The sequence below is a fragment of the Mirounga angustirostris genome, unplaced genomic scaffold, assembly GCF_029215605.1.
Source record: "Mirounga angustirostris isolate CCGP_5_RB_7025 unplaced genomic scaffold, mMirAng1.0.hap1 SCAF_5, whole genome shotgun sequence".
NCBI lineage: Eukaryota > Metazoa > Chordata > Mammalia > Carnivora > Phocidae > Mirounga > Mirounga angustirostris.
In genome coordinates this window covers 41763835-41774400 of record NW_026991713.1, presented here as the reverse complement: position 1 = coordinate 41774400, position 10566 = coordinate 41763835, and the positions used below count along the sequence as shown (strand labels likewise).

The window sequence follows — 10566 nt, the reverse complement described above, 5'->3', positions numbered from 1 at the left end:
TAAAAATGGTTTATGTCTGGTAGGAGCTCTCTTCCTGATATAGGCCCCCTTTCCAGTGTAAATTTCCGTTATAATTGCAGATTTCCCCCACAAATGGAGAAATTTATATTTCTTTTAGGCAGTTAGGGGGGAGGTTAAGAACTTTTCCTGAGCCTTCTAGGTCTTGATTGCCTTCAGCTCAAAGTAATCCTCATGCAGGAGTGGCATGTTTTTTTTGTTTTTTGTTTTTTTTTTTTTGAAGGGGAGGATGAGGGTGGTCTTGTTCTGAACCCCTTTGTTTGCATCATATTGGGAAATATATATGGTCTTTTATTATTAAACATAAACCCCAGCTCTTTTGCAAATGATATTATATTTAATCTAATGACTTTCCACTAACCTCTCTTTTCCTTCAACCCTATAAACATGCACACACACCTCACAATCCTGCCCAACACCATGTTCAGAACAGTGCTTCTCAAACTATCTGAGGTGAAGAACCAGTTTTTCTTTTTCCCAATCCATCATGAACTCAAACTTCTATAAAATACAACAAAAAAAGAACAAAACTAGAAAAATGGAATAAAAAGACATACAAAATACAAGCCAAGTTTTCTGCTCTTAAATTCAACATATATAAAGTATTCTGACATATTGCTTTAAAAGTTTCTAAATGCTTACCCTCAATTTATTACTTATTTCCTTATGGACTGTGTTAAAAATGATTAAAGAAGCCCAATTAGGTGATAAACCTCACGAAGCGGACAGCCTCCATTCTGAGAACCGTAAAGTGGGGGGGAAGCCTGAAAGCTTTTACAAGACAAAGAATAAGAACAAGGAAGAAAGAAATAGAAAATATCAGATTGGCTGGGGCAACACAGTCAAACTTGCTTGGGGTGAGAAGGAAGAAGGAAATAAACATAGAGTCCAGAGTTGGTGTGGCAACTGGGGACTGGCTGACTGGATAGTCTGTTTCTGGTGAAGCTGAGCATTTACAGGGACATGAAAGTTATCTGAGTTTCAGTTTGCTGATGTGGCACCCAAGGAAGGAGCAGTTCCATCTTCTAACTAGAGATTTATTTCAAAAACTGGTAACAAATAATTTGCTATTTGGCACCTGCCCATGCATCATACTTTCAATAGCACTGACTTAGATGTATGATGATTTGTCTATGTAGAATGTTGCATAATAAACAGAAATTTATTATTTCTATATATACGTAACAGACTGCATAAACAATATTATCTTTCTGATGTTCAACTATTTATGTTTTCTTAAAAAAAGGTTTTACTTATTTATTTGAGACAGAGTGAGAGAGAGAGAGCACAAGCCAGGAGAGGGACAGAGGAAGAAGCAGATTCCCCACTGGGCAGGGAGCCCAATGTGAGGCTCGATCCCAGGACCCTGAGATCATGACTTGAGCCAAAGGCAGATGCTTAACTGACTGAGCCACCTGGGTGCCCCTATTTATGCCTTTAAAATAAAGCAAATCATTTGAAGTTCATAATCTTTAAGGAATCAAGTTTTTTCTGAGAAGTCCTCTTTAGTTCTTGGCTTATTTTCTTGTACTCGTAAATATTAAAAATAAATGTCAGTTTTCCAATGGACTCTTGTGTTCAAATAAAAATATGTTGGACACCCCAAATGAATATCTACAGGTATTGATCTCTAATACTCTATGTTTGTCTGTTTAATGTGTTTCTTGTTAAGAACATTTTTATTTGTGAATGAAATCTTATAAGACAGATGCTCATAACATTACAGTTTATTGCCACAAAAAAAGAGTGATCTATCAGAAAATGACTGAGTTTTCACAAACATCAATGTCATACTGCTGTGTGAGGAAATGGAAAAAGTCTGGCCAAGAGAGGCAAGGAAATAGTGTTTAGCACTGCAAGGATTTGCAAATGTGCAAAGTACAAATTTGTTTATTAAAAACAACTGGCTTAAAGTTTTAAATACTTCAAAAATTCCTTCATCTAACACTGCCTTTATTCCTCCTAAATTTTAGGACAAACATAAAATCATAACAGAAGCCTACAGGGAAAAAAGCAAGTGCATATCACTTAGGAATAACAGCCTCAGAAAAAACTGAAATAAAAGCTCAAAGGCTGTTGGCATTTATTTTCCCTTCACTCCCTTAAAATTTTGGAGATTTTGCATTCTATTTCCAAAAAATGTGGTTAGTATTTTAACATTTCTACCAATTATGCTGAGCAATCTAATTTAACCTCCATTTAAGAGAAAGGTTTCTTGGTCTTTTTGCAAGTTTATTACTATACAACATGAAAAACAAATGTTATGGGTGATCCTTGATTGGATCCTAGACTGGAAAAAAAACAAAAAACAAAACACCTTTGACAGGCATTATTAAGACAGTGGAGAAAGTTTGAATATAGGCAATACATTGGAAAATTTTATTATATCAACATTAAATTTCTTTGGTGTGATATGGTATGATGGTTATATAGGAGAATGTCCTTGTTCTTAGAAAACACATGGTAAACTATTTAGAGGGAAAGTGTCATGATGTCTACAATATATTTTCAAATGGTTCAGCATTTAAAAAAAGGCACATGGAGATAGGTAGGTAGATAGATAGATAGATGATAGATAGATAGATAATAGAGCAAGCCAATGTGGCAAAGTGTTGATAATTGGTATATTTAAGCAAGGCTGTTCCTAACCCTGGGTCAAAAGTACAAATGGAGACTCATATACTATGCCTAAATACTTAAAGTTATAAAGCAAACTCATAATATAATACCTTCTATCCTTTATTTTGACGAATACATCTTCATAATGATCTGGAAACCAAATTTAAATTTAGAATTCACAAACTCCTGCAAGTTTTATGTTAGAACATAGTAATTCAAGGAAAGCCAGCCCTGGTCTCCTGGACTGCAGCCAGTTCCATTTCTCTCCCCATCCCTAAGTCCATCCGTATCATAAGGGGCTCTATGCACATTTGTGTGGACCTCAGTTCATGCATTCAAGCACCATCTGTGGGGTAGCAGAATATGAAACCCCAAAACATGCCCCTTCGGCATAAGGATTATTTTGAGCTGAAGGCAGCTGAGAAGAAGCAGATATAAAAAAGTTCCGTGCCCTCCCTCTATTTGCCAATCACCAGAGATAATTTTTAGATCCTATTAGCCTGGATATGGCACTGGAAGAATCTATATAACATACTTTACTATCCAGCTTTTGTCTACCATTAGTTTCCTATATATCTGCCTCCCTATTATTTGCTGCCCCAGAGACTCAAAGTCTTTTTCCTTTGTCTTGTCACTTCTATAAAAATGTATTGTTCCTTTGCTAAGACACTATGTAAACTCAGGGTCTAAATAAACCTTTGAGTTACTCATTTTTCCCTGGGTATATGAGGTGTACATGTTAATAAACTTCTATTTGTTTTTCTCTTATTAATCTGTCTTTGGTTATAGGGAATCCAGCCAAGAACTTAAAAGGGTAGAGGGAAATTACTTTTCCTCCTCTACACATCCAGATCAGCTCAACCATATCATCCATAACCACTCCCACAAATGGCTGTTTCTTGGCCACCTTTGGGCCAAAGGATAATGGATGTGGTCTAACCTTAGGAAAACAGACCCCAAAAAGACTAAAAAAGTAGCAGGGATTCCAGGGTCTAGGATACCTGCAGCATGGAATAAAAGTGAGGGGTTGTGGTGGGAGCTGAGCTCCAGATGGGCATGCCTCTTGGCTCAGAATACTTCTCATCCCCTGGGGAGAACCAAGGCTGGAGGAGAAAAGGGCCCTCCAAAGGATGGGTAGCACTGGATCTAGGTGAAGGGATATGGATTTCCAATGAAATTATTTTTTCAATTTTTAACTTGAACATATTGGCGTATTTTTTCCCACTTTCCAAAAATGCATTGGAGATGATTTGGGAAAAAATGTTTTATATCCCGTTCTTTTCACATATCATTCTAACAACTGCAGAGGGAGAAAAATTAATCTTCCCTCTACCCTAGGAGTTCTTAGCAAAGACCTCTGTAGTAAAAGAAGTTTATTAACATGTATACTTCATGTATATTTGGGAGATGCCCAGGGAAAAATGAGTAACTCAGAGGTGGCTTAGAGTTCAGGCTTAAATACCATCTTAATTGGGAAGGGAAGGGGGGTATAGGCCACTTAGAGGGGAGAAAGTGATTTTTAGGGAAGATGAATGGATTCTTGGAAAAAATAGATGGGAGACATGATAGTTTGTGATGAAGTTTGGGTGTGGTGTCAGTGATTCCTGGTTGGTAAAGCTCCCGGGGAGGGGATAACTGAGTTCCTTTTGTTGTTCTGTCTTGGGGCAGATATGAGGAGTTCAGAGAAAGCCCCTCCTTGCATTTAATATTTTTCAAATGCCTGCAACTCAAAATAATTAATATGCCAAAGCAGCATATTTTGAGGTGGCATGTCCTGAACTCCTACACTCATATTTTGAGATGGCACATTCTGCTATTACATGATTAAAAGCTCTTTGCAAACATTATTTTTAATATTCATTATACACAATCTGTAATATTGTGATTTATGATAAAAGAAATACGTATTTGGTCTTCATCCCTGTTCCTGGCACAGAGCTCCTAAAACCCCTGGAATTGCCTAGGTGTTGACAGTGGGACAAGGTGTCTTTTGTCATGTTAATGAGGTGACTCATGGATCGCTGGGAGGGATGGGAGCTCCTTATTGCCAGGGGAAACAACCAGGTGTCTAGAGGGCTGGAATTTTCAATCCCACCCCCTGATTTTTGAGGGGGAGAGGGGCTGGAGATTGAGTTTAATCACCAATGGCCATTGATTTAATCAACCGTGCTTCTGTAATGAAGCTTCCATAAAAAACCAAAAGGACTAGATTCAGAGAGCTTTCTGGGTGGGTGAATGCAAGGAAATTTGAGGATAGTGGTATGCTCAGAGAGCGTGGAAGCTCTGAGCCCCTTCCCACATGTACTGTTTTATAACATATCCTTTTATAATAAACTGGTGAATGTTTCTCTGAGTTCTGTGAGATGTTCTAGCAAATTAATTGAATCTAAGGAGGGGTTTGTAGGAACCTCCCATCTATAGCCACCTGGTCAGAAGCACACGTAACAGACCAGCACTGACATTGACTTCTCAAGGAGGTGGAGGCGCACTGTTATACAACTCAGTCCTTAATCTGTGGGATCTGAGGCTATTTTCTAGACAAGTAGTGTCAGAATTGAGTTGAATTGTAGGCCACCTGATCAGTGTCTAGTGGGAATTTCCCATTTACAGAACTCAGGCATGTGGCCATGTCAGACTTGTAGGAGAGCTGGAAAAGGCAGTCTGAAAGCCCAGAAGGAGAGGGAAATAATGTGACTCAACCCACCCAAACTCTTCTGTCTACTAAGAGAGTATACATCTGCAGGTTGTACAGGTCATTTACAGTTTCAGCCTGTCAGTGGACGTAAGCAAGAGGCCTCTAGGGTTTTGTTTTATTTTGTTTTGTTTTTTTCATTTCCTGGAGGAGTCCATGAACCTCTACTCTGCCAAATGTGGCCATGGATCTCGTAGGATCCCCCTTCAGTCTCCAGCCTCCATAAATACTTGAGATTGGAAACCCTCGGGAGGAATTTGTCTTGCCAACAATCCCTTTCAAATGGACTCCATGACAACAGTTCTGTTAGCCCTTGTGTTTGAGCCAGTTTGGTGGTGATATTCACTGTATTCACTCTAGTGTGTAGACTGTATTCACTCTAAATGAGGAGTCCTTGCATTTGTGGAAATTGCTTCCCAATGGTCTCTCTGCAATTTTTAAAATGATGCATTTCTTATAAAGGAGGCCCAAGTTACTTATTTTAGTTTAAACTCATAGTGTTATTTTTATAACTGGAGCAGAGAGTGACTGTGTGCTATTCACTAAAATTTCGAGAAAATGTCAGGCCTTAATGGATTTATATTTCAAACCTTCTGACTTTACTTTCTTTATGTTGATTCTGGGTACTGACTGAACTTATAATCAAGTTGAATGTCTGGCAGAGTTGGGGAATTCAGTTGCTGTCATGCTAAATAAAGGCTTTAATCTGGGGAAAAGGAGATTAAAAAGATCATTTTAAGTTAAAGGATGGGGGTTCATTTGAGCATCTCCAAAAGAAAGCTCCAAACTACCCAAAACTGGATGAGTCCTAAGGAAGTCTTATTGGAAATGATTTTAGCTAGTAGGCCTACCAGTCAGGCTAGTTGGCAATGTTTGCCCATGAGCAAGAAGGTTGAAAATTGACTTCAGATGGTTAGTCATCAATACACACACACACAGGAATCTGCCAAAGAATCTTTGAGGAGCAGAGAGACACATGGGTGCAGATGGCCTCAACCCAAATTCTCAAAATATTAGGGAAACACAATAGGACTAGTGAGGATACTATTTGTGTTCCTTGGAGGCAACATTAACTCTGAAAAAAATTTTTTTCCTGTCGCTTTAGGAAAAAGGCAAAAATTAAAGAGATGCCAGAATTATGTTGCTGTAAATAAACCACTACTATTGGCAAAACAATTAATCATTTACTCAACAAGCGTTTACTAAGCACTGGCACTAAGTACTGGAGATAGGAAGATGAATGAAAGTTTCTGCCCTCAAACAGCACATAGCCTAGGGCAGAAGAAAATAATTGCAAAACAGTGTCATAAGGGCTGTAAGGAAGGCATGCATAAGTCGTGGGGGGGCACAGAGAAGGAAGCAAGTTTGGAGAGGATGGTTAGGGAAAGACTTACTGAAAACACCCTGGGATGCATCTCAAAGGATGAACAGGAGTTTGCCAATATAAGCAGCACTTTCCTAAGAGAGGAAAAGCATAGCAAAGCTTGTCAGAGCAGAAAGGCACGCTCCAACTTTCACATCGTGTTGGTTACTAAAGCTGTTTTCATGGTAGAACTATTTTTATTCCAAGGTTTTCTCTTTTGATTTGCTTTTCTTTACATTTTAGAGAAAGTGTATCTGTGGAAATATGTAATGGAGCGCCCAAGCAATCTCACCATTGTGGAGTCGAAAGCACCCAGGATGACATCTGAATCTCTGTGCTGACCTCGTTTCCCTAAGGTTCCCTGGCAAAACCATGTGGATGAGAGCATGACCATTAGAAAAAGGGCATTTTATTTTATTTTTTTATTTTTTTATTTTTTTTTAAGATTTTATTTATTTATTTGAGAGAGAGAAAATGAGAGGGAGAAGGGTCAGAGGGAGAAGCAGACTCCCCGCCGAGCAGGGAGCCCGATGCGGGACTTGATCCCGGGACTCCAGGATCATGACCTGAGCCGAAGGCAGTCGCTTAACCAACTGAGCCACCCAGGCGCCCCAAAAAAGGGCATTTTAAACCTCTGGGTTTTTTTCAAGTTAAAAACATACAAACCACTTTTCTATAGTCATATAGTTAACTTTTGATTATTCAGGGACACGGGGATAAAAGTTAGGATGACCAAACCAGGAAAAACAGGGGAAAGAAAAAAGGAAACAACTGTAAAGTTCATTTTTAAAAATCAGAGTAAAATGAAAGAATTAAAATCAAGTATATCTGTTATTAGTGTAAGACTAATTATGAATGGACTGAACTTGTCCATTAAAGTCAGAAACTGAGTGAGCTTAAAAAGAATAAACCGCCCTAAATGCTGTTTCCAACGAACACCTGACACACAATGACAAAAAGGAAATGGGATAGTAAGTTACCTCAAAATCCATACTTGTTCATGATTTTAACTGCTTTCCTCCATCCGACTTCTTGCCTCAAGCAAGGTTCTTAGAAAAGTCAAATTGGCAATCTTAAGGACCCCTAATATTTACCAACAACATAATTCTCCAGTGGAAATATAAGTAAAGAATTTATGTTAAAGCAAGTTGTATCTGTCAGGGTCCAGTCAGGAAGACAGAAATTGCAACAGACAAGTTCATATGAGGAACTGGTTACACAAGTTGTTGGAGGGACCAAAGGGCAAAAGGAGACCCAGCAAGGTGACACAGACAGCGAGTGCAGGAAACAGCCATCATCCTATGGCTGGGGGAAGCAAAAGGGAAGTTGGGGCTGTCAGAATCTAGAAGTCAAACCCAATTTGTAATACCTGAAACCTAGAGCCCGTTGGAGGATTTTCTCCCAACACTGCTCATGTCATGTTATGTTAGGAAAGAGATAGATAGTAGGCATGACCCAGGAAAATTCTCTCTGTTCTGATGTAGGAAAGACGTTATTAGGGTTCGAAGCCGACCGCCAAGAAAGAATTCTTGAGACGTCTTTGGTGCAAAAAGGTGATTTTATTAAAGCATGGGGACAGGACCCATGGGCAGAAAGAGCTGCAATGGAGTCATGAGGAGTGGCCTATTATAGACTTTCAAGTTGGGAGGGGGTTAGGGATAGCGTAAGTCTCTAAGGAATTTTGGAAGCAAGGTTTCCAGGACCTTGAGGGGGCTAGTTATTGTCGGGAGAAGGTCATTTATTACCGTCTAATAAAACCTTAGTCATGAGACCCTTCAGATGTATATAGGTGGGCCATATGCTTGGGGGATGATTACCAACATGTATCTTGGAGGGGGGAGCATTTAGAGATAAAGGAAGTTTCCAAAAGAATATGTTAAAGTAGACTTACAGGATCCTGGGGGGGGGGGGGGGGGGGGGGCGGTGGCAGTCAGGCTAGGATTGCCTTTTGCCCTTAGCAAAGTATTAACGTTGAGGCAGTTGAGTCCCTAGAGGAATGTCACTCTGCCTGTTTCAAGGACTTGTCAATGGGCTGTAGGTAGTAAGGAAACTCAATAATTTTTCTTCTGCCTTTGTTTCCCACATCATGTTCCTTACCGCAGGCTTATCCTTAATCCTGTTTCCTGGTGAAGAGGATACACCACATGGGACTCCAGGGTCTCCTTTTTCTAAAGAAAGTAACTCTAAGTCTTGCAACCCTACAAGTTGGCCAAATAGCCTCCTAGGCACCATTACTTTAGGATCGTTCCAGTGGCAAAACAAATAAACAAGCAAAAAGGCTAACTCAAGAAAGAAAAGAAAGGAAAGGGCTGCACTTGGGCTTCTTCTATAGCCTAGAGCAGAGTTGATCCTGATCATCCTAGAAATCAACAATTACAACCTTCTAGGACATTATATATCCTCTCTCAAGAAGACAGGAGTGGTTCCTGCACCATTTTTCCTGAATTCCAGATAATAGGGGGAAACAGCTTCTATCAACCCAAATTAAGAAGGGAAGATGTCACTTTTATAGAAGGATAAAGATACAGAAGGATAAAAGTTTCTATTCGAAGTCCTTTTTGACCTTCTGGTCAAAAGAGCTTCACTAGAAATGGGGTTTTTCTAATTGCTAAGAGAACACTGGAAAGATCACTCAAAACTGGAACCGTCAAAATATGGCTACTGATGTGTGCATCATCTTGGATAAGGTTTTAATTCATCGTAGTCAGTCCTTGCCCCCTGAGAGCTGAGCCCTGTGCTAGGAAGTCATAATAAGATTACCTGGCTTTCTCTGTCCCTGTGCTATCAATCAACACTGTGGTTGATGAAGTTACATAAAATAATCAGATAAGCCTCTGATGCAATGATGATAATGACAAAAAAAAGCAGTGAAATAAAATAGAGCAAACACAAATCAATCCCCTTGCATAAAAGTTAAAGTTAGAAAGTTTGCAAACCTAGGACATCGTCAGTCAATGTCAGGATTTGTCGTTAATAACCCACCACTGGATTAAACCAGTCTATAAAGCCAATATTCCAAGAATCTCAGGTTTAAAGTTACCTTAAACATTATTAGTTGCAGAGATAACAAGCTGACCATGGGCCAAATGTACATATGTGTTATGTGGCCACAGTGGAGTTTTCTCCCCCAGTGGAATTTGATAGCACATTTAAGAATTAGAAGCTTTTCTATGAAAAGTAGAATTCCTGGCTTCTCTTTAAAAATAGAAAGATTTCTGGGCGCCGGGGTGGCTCAGTCGGTTGGGCGACTGCCTTCGGCTCAGGTCATGATCCTGGAGTCCCGGGATCGAGTCCCGCATCGGGCTCCCTGCTCGGCGAGGAGTCTGCTTCTCCCTCTCCTGCTCCCCCTTTGTGTTCCCTCTCTCGCTGTGTCTCTCTCTGTCAAATAAATAAATAAAATCTTTAAAAAAAAAATAGAAAGATTTCTTAAAACAGGACCCATGTTCCTGCATGAAACCTATCAGTACTGAATGATAATTGTGTTCTTTAGAAAGAATATACCCAGACCCCATTACTCCCTATTATATCTCCAATTTAGAGGCTGAGAGTCAGCCACTGTTTATCATGTTGCTGCAACTGTTTTACATGGAGTTAAGGGAGAAGTGAAGTACTTCTTACACTTTCCTCTTCTCTCATTTATGCTCCTTGCCTGGCCTCCATGGGCATCTGAGTGAGGGGCCCTGGTCTGGTTGACAGCCCCCACCCCACTTGATGCTCGAGTCCCTACGTACCATCTTCAGTCTATGCGGAGTCACAGGGAAGTCACCCTCCCCGAGACAGCCAGCTCCATAGTTAGTCATCTCTGAACATTACAAGCTTCTTAATAATGAACAGAAATGTATCTTCCTATTATCTCCACTAGTCCTAGTGCGAT

At 39.8% G+C, this 10566-nt stretch overlaps 1 long non-coding RNA gene across 1 annotated transcript in view; it reads right to left on the bottom strand.

The window, feature by feature from the left end:
* Positions 1 to 7412: 7412 nt before the first annotated feature.
* LOC135364407 (uncharacterized) overlaps positions 7413 to 10566 on the bottom strand; it is a 55542-nt gene continuing 52388 nt past the window's right edge. Inside the window, exon 6 of the long non-coding RNA XR_010411429.1 lies at positions 7413 to 10070. This is a non-coding gene — a long non-coding RNA (uncharacterized LOC135364407). The remainder of the gene's footprint in view (positions 10071 to 10566) is intronic.